The following is an 11,018-nucleotide window of genomic DNA, read 5'->3' as shown; positions in this document are numbered from 1 at the left end:
AACGGAAAGATCTTGCTGACTGAATTGTGCACTTTTTTTTTTTTAATACTGGGATAGGATAGTTTTATGTTCATAAGTGTACATGTGGAGAAAACCTTGCTGCTTTTTAAAAAAAAATTAGCTTTCTTCCTCCTCCTTGTTGTGCACCATGATTTATCAGGATGAGAGATGCTTAGATGCTGGAGTATACTGAGTGACTAGACAGTGCTGATACTATCTGTTGGATATAAATTCATATGCTTCACATTGTAAACAAACAAAGGGCTGCTTTTTTTTCTGGTACTTTTAAGGATTGTAAATCACATGCCATAGTGACTCACCGGGATATTCTTCCTGCTAAATGGCTTTAGGGCTGGGGATGTAATAAGTTTGCAAGATAAATGCATTTACTGTTATGATTTCGGGTCCTATTTTAAGCAATCAAATATTTACTGTGTATGCCTTTTCTGTGTGAGCAGGTTAATGCTGGATGAATTTAGTTAACCATCTATGCTATGCTAAGCATGGATAGAAAGAGTTAAGCATATCAGTTTCAATTTTTTTTAGTAGTACAGCAGGCTTCCCAGTGTTGATGTAAATATTTGACAAATGTTTAGTACCACCCTTAGTGCACATTGAGTTTTTTCATATATCCTTACAATAATTTTAGTTTTTTTAAGACTTTTGTTTGCTTTTTCAAAGTGTTCAGATATAAAAATGGTGCTAACTGTAGGATCTATAACAAGGCTATAACAGTGTTCTTTTGGATGTTAAATATGAGATATGCATGACATGTTTTGATAGTAGTTTTCATTTTTACTGACTTGGTTCATTTGTGCTTATTAAAAATGTTAGTGTTTATACTAATATTTACATCCAAAAATCATTCAAATGGCCTGTTATGCTTTTCATGGTTCCTGAATAGTGATTTAAAGAAAGATACATTTTATCTTCTTTCTTCTTGTGCTAGATGTTATATGCCCTTCTTAAAAACAGAAATATATGCATTAAATATAAAGCACTAGACAGTTAAGCATTTCTTTGTATATTTCTTAGGTAACTGAATAATGTAAAGCTATTGAGGAAAACTGGAACTCGATGTTTACTTGAGTAATGGTTCTAAATTCAGTTCCACCTAGACTAGGGAAACGATATTTTAAAGCAAAATTGTTAGATATAACCAAGTGACAGCTTATTTAAAAGAACTGGTTAATTCATTTTGTTTTGCATGTTTTAGTAAATGTCTGTTAATCTTGAATACATTACTTTGTATTTTATTAGGATGTTGGTACTTGTATTTTTGGTACTGTAGTCATTTTGTTTTCCTTTCCTTGATTTTTTCTTTCTTTTTTCCTTTTTTTTAACTGCCCACTATCTCTTTATGATCTCTACAAAACTAATGTATATTGTTTCCTTAGGAAAAATTCATACTGCATTAAGTGCCATAATGTTCTGAACTATTGTTAAGAAGCCATTTGTAATTAGAAAACATAGGTTCATTTGTTAGCATGTACGTTATTTCTTGAAAACTATTTATAGCCAGGCAATTTTCAGTTTTCCTTGTTCTTCCATAAACTGCCAGTTGTAGATTTAAATATATAGTACAAAACTATGTGAACTCATCTTTAATCATATAAGTAGTTTCAGGCTTTATGAATATTTGCACAGATTATAAAACCTTGCAAATGATTTTTAGTCTCTTTCTAATTAAGAACTCAACAGGAGTTACTAATAAAACTGACAGGCTAAATATTTTCTATGTTGCTTGTTTGAATAACTTAATGATATTATATAGCAATAACTTTTTAATTGATTTGAATAAATCTGTTGAATAGAAACAAGGTGCACTATTGTGATTGGCCTAGACTTTAAGGAAAGCAATTTAAAATAGATTCCATCACATACTTAATTTTAAATCCCCAACTCAATTTTCTATTTATATCAATCAGAAAGAATTGTTATTGTTGATAATATTAACAATGTTAATCAATTGTTAAATATATCCTATTAGACTTTTTAAGCCCCTCTCCCCAGAAAATAAGGGAATTTGAAAGACTATATTTATTTTAATTGTAAACTGATCTGTACTGTACATTTTATTTTCACAATGTTTTCCTCACATATCATCCCCACTGTCAAATTAGTATAAAATATATGATTATTTTGTAAATTAGACCAAAGGCATAAGTTGATCATTGTTTTGGAAAAATCTAAATTTCATCTCAGTAAAGACTAAATGTGAAACATCTTGGACAACAGGAAGAGCCGTATACTAGAGAACAAATTATGAAACTCTGTGAAAGGAAGAGAAAAAAAAACCCAATTTAGAAATATTTATTTTAGGTTTGTTAAACTTACTTTACTGTGCATCACAACCAGAAGTTTCATGACCTGACAACTGATAACTTTACAGTAGAGCCTTCTCATTCTTAGATTTGTGGGAAGTTTCATCATGAATACTTTGCTGACAAATTGTGAACTTAAAGCCACATTTCTAATGTTAAAAAGGATTGAAATGTTGGATTATAAATTCCCAGGGTTAAAGATTTTAGAAATTGTATACTCAGGCAAGGAGGAGAAAGCTATTTAAGATTGCCCAGAACTATTTTAGAAAAAAGTAACAGTGGGAAATAGAAATTAATCTAATCATCCAGAAGATAATTGCCTTCTCTGATTATGTTATGAAGACTTAATCTGTTAGGAATGTTTGGCTATTTAATATTTGTTGAATATAGTAATAGAACTCAAGTGATTTTTAATGTAGCCCAAAGGATAGTTATATAAGTTCCATATATTATTGCTAATACTGTTTTAAACATGAATGAGTATTACATTATAGGATGTGCTATCAAGTAATAGGAGAATGGCATTAGGTTTTGAAAAATTATTTTGATAACTTGACAAATATGGAGGGTTTACTATATATATGAGATACTGTGCTAGATGCTATGAGGGCTATAAATATAAATGAAATATAGTCTTTTCACTCAAAGAGGAAAATATGGTGAGGGAGACCTGTACCCAGATAACTATCAGGGTAAAGTGTGAATCTAATTCCTTATTTCCAACATCACGAAAAGTGATTGGAGATCCAATTTATGTATAAACATTTGTGTCCTCTAGTGTCCAGTTAGGTTTCATTGACATGAAAGAGAATTCTTTAAAAAAAAATCCTAATATTTATAGAACTCCAACTTTCCTAGAATTGGATAGTATATTTTCTGGTAGAAAAACAGACTTACAGAAACTTAAAAAAATATTATGTTGTCAAGGCTCTGGCTAACACTGAAGGAAATATATGTAAATATAATGCTGTTTGTTTTCACTTTTGGTGTTGGATTTCTGGTATTGTCACCTAAGTGCTCATTTTCAGGAAAATCAGATTCTACAATAAATATACCGCTTAAAGTTCAATAAACTTGTGATAACCTCTATAACCTCTGTAGTTTGAAAGTTAAGAACTTATAAAGATGTCAATGTCAAGTTAACATCCAGTTCTACTTCTTAACCTTTTTTGTCCTTTGTAAGGCAGCACTTTAGTTAGACATGACTTAATTAGATACAATTATTCTGTGGCTGGATATATATATTAGATTTTCACTTATAGTATATTGTTTCAGTGTTGATACACATTTGAAAAGAGTGAGGAATACAGTAAGTTTTAAATACTATAAGTTTACAGGTTTTCTTACTGGTGTGAATATGGAGTCAAAAATCCAGTTTACATCTCTGCAGAGAGAAAAATTGTTATCCATATGTCTTTTTACATTATACATATTTAACTAGAGATAATTTATTGCTCATTTTGTCAAGTTATCATGTGTTAAGTCCCATTTACTTTAAAATACTAAGCAAAAAGTTCCAAGTTTGCCTTAAAAATAAGTGAAATTAAAGAACTGGATGATAATGCCTATATTTTTGCCTTATGAATTGTGCTGTATCATAAACCAGAGATGGTTTTGATTTTAACAGGATTCTGAAATTTTGTAGATGTAGAGTACTAATATCTGTACTCTCTTGCAAAGAATGTGATCTAGTTATGGATTATGTTGATGTTTAAGTGTTTTTGTATATGTATTTTACCTCTGAATATGTCTCTTTTTAGCATCAGGGTTTTATTTTATTTTTGTTTACATAGTAAAGTGGCATTTAACTTGTTGAAGGATGTATTCTTTTGTCTTTTATTTTTAAAGTTCTTTGTGTGTACTATTGTGGTAATGCTCTGTATTGACTATGGTTAAATTTCATTTAATGTGAAATATTAAAAATAAATTTGAAAAACAAGACTTTGTGTGTGTCCATTGTTGTGAATTGACCCAAACTAACTTTGTCATGTTTAACTCTTAGGTTCTTTTAGGTAGATAGTGGCCACAGAAGTTGAGTTGGGTGTGGGATAGCCACTCCTTTACATCCTCATCACCAGGTTATAATGAAAACATGTCTTAGGCTAAATACTGCCACACATTTAGACACTTATTAATGAAAGCAGACAGTTATTAAAGAAAGCATTAACAAAACAGGCACAAAAGAGTTCAGTTGATAAATTCATTGCAGTCCCAGCTTTTTATCTTTTTAGATTCTTGAACCAGCCTTATAAAAGGGATTTACTTGAGGCAGGGCAACATTCTAGAGGTTTCTGTTACTTTTATGGCCAGCATCAGGTAACCAGTAGGCCTCCTAAAGGAAGAGCTGTAAACCCAGGTACCATCTTTAAGGAAGTTTTAAACTACTGGCCTGAATGGATTCTGATAACCTGTGCATACAAGAGTTAGAAATATCTCATAGTTGTAGACAGTCCACATATCTTGAAACTTCAATTTCACCAGTAAGAGCAAGTTCTTGGTATCATGTTAGGCTACAAGTCACTATTCCCCAATAAATATCCCTGACATTTAATATACTAATTAGCAAAACATTGGATACTGATCAAATTATGCCTTAAGAAGGGGTTCCCTGGGCTTCCTAGGTGGCGCAGTGGTTAAGCATCTGCCTGCCAATGCAGAGGACATGGGTTCAATCCCTGCTCCAGGAAGATCCCACATGCCACGGAGCAACTAAGCCCGCGTGCCAAAAAAAAAAAAACAAAAAACCCAGAAGGGGTTTCCTGGTTAGAATGCCAGCTAACCATCCCTCAACTGCATTTTTAATGAGGGCAACTCCTAGAGTTGAAGTAGAAACTTAACAGATATATGCTGACGTATTTAAAGTATTATAGGTGACATGTAAATACACGTTTTGAGAGTACATATTAAAATATTGGGCTTAAGATTTCTTGACTGGTTGCTTTTGAAGTTCTGCTTTTTAATTCTGACATGCACAGATACCTTTTACATTACCCAGAAAATCTGTCAGCAGACAGTTATTAAGAGCTTAGTATGTTTAAGACATGGTAGAAGGTGTAAAGGAGTAACAAGCCTATCCTACAATCTGCTTGAGGAATGAAAAGGACACCTTGGTTGATTTGGTGGGGCGGGGAGGAGGGGGTTGACTTTTCATGAAAGAAGAATAGAAGAGATAGTGCTCCTCCAGCAGAGCTCTAGCAGTGCCTCTCATGTTCTTTCTAAAATTACTAGGTGGTTCTCTTGTTTGGGGCCAGTGCAGTAATGGAAGTAGGAGTTTCGATTCAGTTTGGAAGACGGAGTGGTGAGCAGATTGTAGAAATCAGCAATAGACTCAAAATGGGATACAAAAAGCTGTTCCAAGACTCCAAACTCTTAAGGCGAGGCGTAAAATTGAGTTCTGTGTTAAGATAGAATAGTACGCATGAGTTTTGATATACCTTCCAGGCTTTTGTTTTTTACCTCTTTTTTAATAGAGATAGAATCTCCATGTACCCATCACCCAGCTTCAACAGTTAAGCACATTTTGTCATCGTACTTTTCCTTATCTATTCACCCTATTTTTTTTTTTTTTGGCTGAAATATTTTAAAGAGAATCCCAAACATGCAATGTAATATGACTAGTAAATGAGGCTGCATCTCTAAGTGATAAGGACGCTTAAAAAATTTCATTGTTTGAGACTGATATAATCACACTTAAAAATTGAATACTTTATAATATTTAGAATAGTCTGTATTCAAGTTTCCCTTATTGTCTCAATTGTTTTCTCTGTTGGTTGAGTCAGAATCTAAATAAGGTTTATACATTGCATTTGACTATTACATCCTAAATCCATTTTAATCTCTACCAGTCATCGCCCTCCTCCCCCTTTTCATCCCATTTATTTGAGAATAAATTAGGTTATTTGTCGAGTAGATTGTCCCACGTTCTAGATTTGGCAGATGGCTTTTTGTGTGTGTTGTTTGACTGATTGTCCTATTCTGCAAATGTTGTATAAACTAACTGATGGCTGTAGAGTCTTGATTAGATATAGGGCTTTTTGGCGGGGTGGGGGGGGCGGCAAGCATAGTTGATGCTGCATATTCTTCCTATTGTATTGCATCTGAGGCACATTTATGTCTGGTTTTCCCACGTTTAGTAATGCTAGCGTTAATCACAGTTTGGGTTCGGTTGTTGTCAGCCTGACACCTTCATTTTCAAGTTCCCCATCAAACTCTCACCTTTAGCAGATCGTAGCAGCTATTAGTGATTACTGCTGGATCCACTATCATATTGAGTTGTAAAATAGTAGTTTTCTACCTCTGCCATTCCTTCTGCATTTATTAGCTGGAATTCTATAAAGAAAAGTATTTGCTTATCACCTATTTAAGGTTACCTTGAGATAAGGTCTGTTAAGGAAATGCTGGGAAAATTGTATGATTCATTTCTTTCTCAATATTTAAAATAATGAATTAGTGCCCTGGAAAACTCCAAAGGTGGTCAAGTATCATAAACTCATGATTTTTTTAATATGTTTTTTTGAATATATGTGTTTCAATCAACACATCTTAAGCCTGTGGATACCTCCATTAAGTTCCACTGAAAGCCTCCTTGCTTTTATCCTGGAGACGTTCCATGCACACTTGAGAAGACCGTGTAGTCTGCTGTTTTTGGATGTAATGTCCTATAGATAGCTATTAAATCAAGCTGGTTTATTGTGTCATTTAAAGCTTGTGTTTCCATATTAATTTTCTGTCTGGATGATGTGTCCATTGGTGTAAGTGGGGTGTTAAACTCCCCCACTATTATTGTGTTACTATTGATTTCCTCTTTCATAGTTGTTAGCATTTACCTTATGTGTTGAGGTGCTCCTATATTGGGTGTATATATATTTATAATTGTTGTATCTTCTTGGATTGATCCCTCGATCTTTTACGTACTGTCCTTTCTTGTCTCTTGTAACATTTTTTATTTTAAAGTCTATTTTATCTGATATGAGTATTGCTACTCCAGCTTTCTTTTGATTTCCAATTGCATGGAATATCTTTTTCCATCCCCTCACTTTCTGTCTGTATGTGTCCCTAGGTCTGAAGTGAGTCTCTTGTAGACAGCATATATATGGGTCTTATTTTTGTATCCATTTGGCCAGTCTGTGTCTTTTCGTTGGTGCATTTAGTCCATTTACATTCAAGGTGATTATCAATATGTATGTTCCTATTACCATTGTCTTAATTGTTTCATTTTTGTTTTTGTAGGTCCTTTTCTTCTCTTATGTTTCCCGCTTAGAGAAGTTCCTTTAGCATTTGTTGTAGGGCTGGTTTGGTGGTGCTGAATTCTCTTAGCTGTTGCTTGTCTGTAAAGCTTTTGATTTCTCCATCGAATCTAAATGAGATCCTTGCTGGGTAGAGTATTCTTGGTTGTAGGTTCTTCCCTGTCATCACTTTTAAAGATATCATGCCACTCCCTTCTGGCTTGCAGAGTTTCTGCTGAGAAATCAGCTGTTAACCTGATGGGAGTTCCCTTGTATCTTATTTGTCATTTTTCCCTTGTTGCTTTCAATAACTTTTCTCTGTCTTTAATTTTTGTCAGTTTGATTACTATGTGTCTTGGCATGCTTCTCCTTGGGTTTATCCTGCCTGGGACTCTCTGGGCTTCCTGGACTTGGGTAGCTATTTCCTTTCCCATGTTAGGGAAGTTTTCAATTATAATCTTTTCCAATATTTTCTTAGGTCCTTTCTCTCTCTCTTCTCCTTCTGGGACCTCTATAATGCAAATGTTAGTGTGTTTAACATTGTCCCAGAGGTCTCTTAGGCTGTCTTCAGTTCTTTTCATTCTTTTTTCTTTATTCTTTTCCACATCAATGATTATCACCATTCTGTCTTCCAGGTCACTTATTCGCCCTTCTGCCTCAGTTAATCTGCTATTGGTTCTGTCTAGTGTATTTTTCATTTCAGTTATTGTGTTGCATATCTCTGTTTGTTTGTTCTTTAATTCTTCTAGGTCTTTGGTAAACTTTTCTTGCAACTTTTTGATCTTTGCATCCAATCTTTTTTTCAAAGTCCTGGATCATCTTCACCATCATTATTCTGAATCTTTTTTCTGGAAAGGTGCTTATCTCCTCTTCATTTAGCTGTTTTTCTGGGGTTTTATCTTGTCCCTTCATCTGGTAAGAAGTCCTCTGCCTTTTCATTTTCTATATCTTTCTGTGGCTGTTGTTTTCATGTCCACAGAAAGAAATACTGCTGATACTGCTTGATACTGCTGTCTGCCCCCTTGTGGAGGAAGCTATCTAGGAGGCTTGCGCTGCTTCCTGATGGAAGGGACTGATGGAAGGGACTGATGGTGGGTTGGGCTGGGTGGGTGGAGCTCAGTAAAACTTTAATCCGCTTGTCTGCCAGTGGGTAGGGCTGTGTTCCCACCTTGTTGGTTGTTTGGCCTGAGGCTACCCAGCACAGGAGCTTATAAGCTCTTTGGTGGGGCTAATGGTGGACTCTGGAAGGGCTCACACCAATGAGCACTTCTCAGAACCCCTGCTGCCAGTGCCCCCGTCCCCTCGGTGAGCCACAGCTGCCCCCCACCTCTCCAGGCAACCCTCCAACACCAGCAGGTAGGTCTGGTTCAGTCTCCTATGGGGTCACTGCTCCTTCTCCCTGGGTCCTAGTGACACTATTTTTTATGTGCCCTCCAAGAGTGGACTCTCTGTTTCCCCTAGTCCTGTCGAAGTCCTGCAATCAAATCCCGCTGGCTTTCAAAGTCTGATTCTCTGGGGATTCCTCCTCCTCTTGCCAGACCCCCATGTTGGGAAGCCTGACGTGGGGCTCAGAACTCTCACTTTAGTGGGTGGATTTCTGTGGTATAACTGTTCTCCAGTTTGTGAGTCACTCACTCAGCATTTATGGGATTTGATTTTAACATAATTGCGCCCCTCCTACCGTCTCATTGCAGCTTCTCCTTTGTCTCTGGATGTGGGGTGTCTATTTTGGTGAGTTCTAGTGTCTTTCTGTCAATGATTGTTCAGCAGTTAGTTGTAATTCTGGTGCTCTTGCAAGAGGGAGTGAGCTCACGTCCTCCTACTCCACCATCTTGAACCGTCTCCCTGAAAGCCACCTTGCTTTTAAAGAATTATTTTCACATAATTTAAAATAAAGACAAACTTACAGAAAAGTTGTAAGAGTAATACAGAAAGTTACTATACACCTTTTTCAAGGTACACCAATTTATGACATTCTGCCACGTTTGTTTTATTGCCTTTTCATCTTTTTCAAGCCATTTGAAAGTAGTTTGCATACATTATGTCTTTTTCTCCCTCAATACTTAAGCATATATGTCCTAAGAATAAGGATATTCATTCTCTTATGTAACCACAGTTCAGGTATCAAATTCAAGCATTGTCGTATTTGGGCTTTTCCTTTACATTTCTTCCTCAGATCTAGAATCAGCCAGTTCCTCCAAGGGATTCTGTCGTCTTTTGCTGGGAAATGGTATTTAGAGATCATGATATTTTGCTTGTGTTTTCTGCTACTGAGTTGTCATTGCTTGTAGGCTATTCAATAGGCAGAGGCAGGAATTGCCTCCTTTTAATTTTTAGTTTTATTTTACTTAAATTCTTTGATTTTAATGTTTTTTTCTTGGCCTGAAAATCTTGGTTCCTATCAACATTAACATAATTTAATTACCTATTTGATTTATTTTACAACATGCTTATAATGCTTTCAAAATAACAATACTGATGTAAATAATATTAATGAATGTAGTTGAGTCCTTTGTGATTTTTTTGTCCTTAGAATGTATTTCACAAGAATCAAAAATAAAAACACTGGTTTTAGAGTCAAATGAAGTAATATTTTTATTTGGTTAAAGCATAATTGGTGTACAGTGAGGCTATTTTAATTGAGGTTTTAATTTTTAGAAGTATACTTTTTAATGTAATTTTATTTTTGTTATATGGAATATTTTCTTGACTCCAAAGTTGAAGCTATATGAGAAGACACATTCACAGAAGTTTTGTCTGCATTTCCATCTCTTTCACTGTGTTCATTTTTATTCCTTTATAGGTAATCATTTTTATTAGATGCTCTTCCATTATTTCATTTTGAAAAAATCCTTCCCCATTTCCTTATCAAAAAAATAGCATACTATAAAAATACTTTTTCCACCTAAAATATTCTGGAGATTATTCCATGTTAACATATGACAGTAATTCCTAATCCTTTTTATTAATACAACTTGCATAGTACCTTACTGTATAGATATACCATAGGACTTTTAACTGGTCTCATACTGATGGATATTTGGGTAGTTTTTAGACTTTTGCATTTACAAATAATGCCGCAATGAATAGCCTTGTGCGTTTGTCATTTTGTGTTTTGAGCACAGATTTTTAGAAGTGGAATTGCTGGGCTAAAGTGTAGATGATATGCAGTTTGCTGGATCTTGCCTGTTTATAGTTCAGGCTGCCATAGACTGACTACCATAGACTGATCAGAAACTTACTTCTCACAGCTCTGGAGGATGGAAGTCCAAGACCAGGGTGCCAGCATGGTCAGGGTCTGGTGAGAACCTCTTCAGGCTTGCAACCTGCCAGCTTCTCATATCCTCACATGAAAGAAAGAAGAGAGGGGGAGTAAGCGCTCTCATGACTTTTATAAGGACACTGATCCGATTAATGAGGGCTCCATCTTCATGATCTCATCTAGTCATGATTACCTCCCAAAGACCTC

Source organism: Hippopotamus amphibius, chromosome 2, assembly GCF_030028045.1.
Source record: "Hippopotamus amphibius kiboko isolate mHipAmp2 chromosome 2, mHipAmp2.hap2, whole genome shotgun sequence".
Taxonomy (NCBI): Eukaryota; Metazoa; Chordata; class Mammalia; order Artiodactyla; family Hippopotamidae; genus Hippopotamus; species Hippopotamus amphibius.
This window is presented reverse-complemented; position numbering follows the sequence as displayed.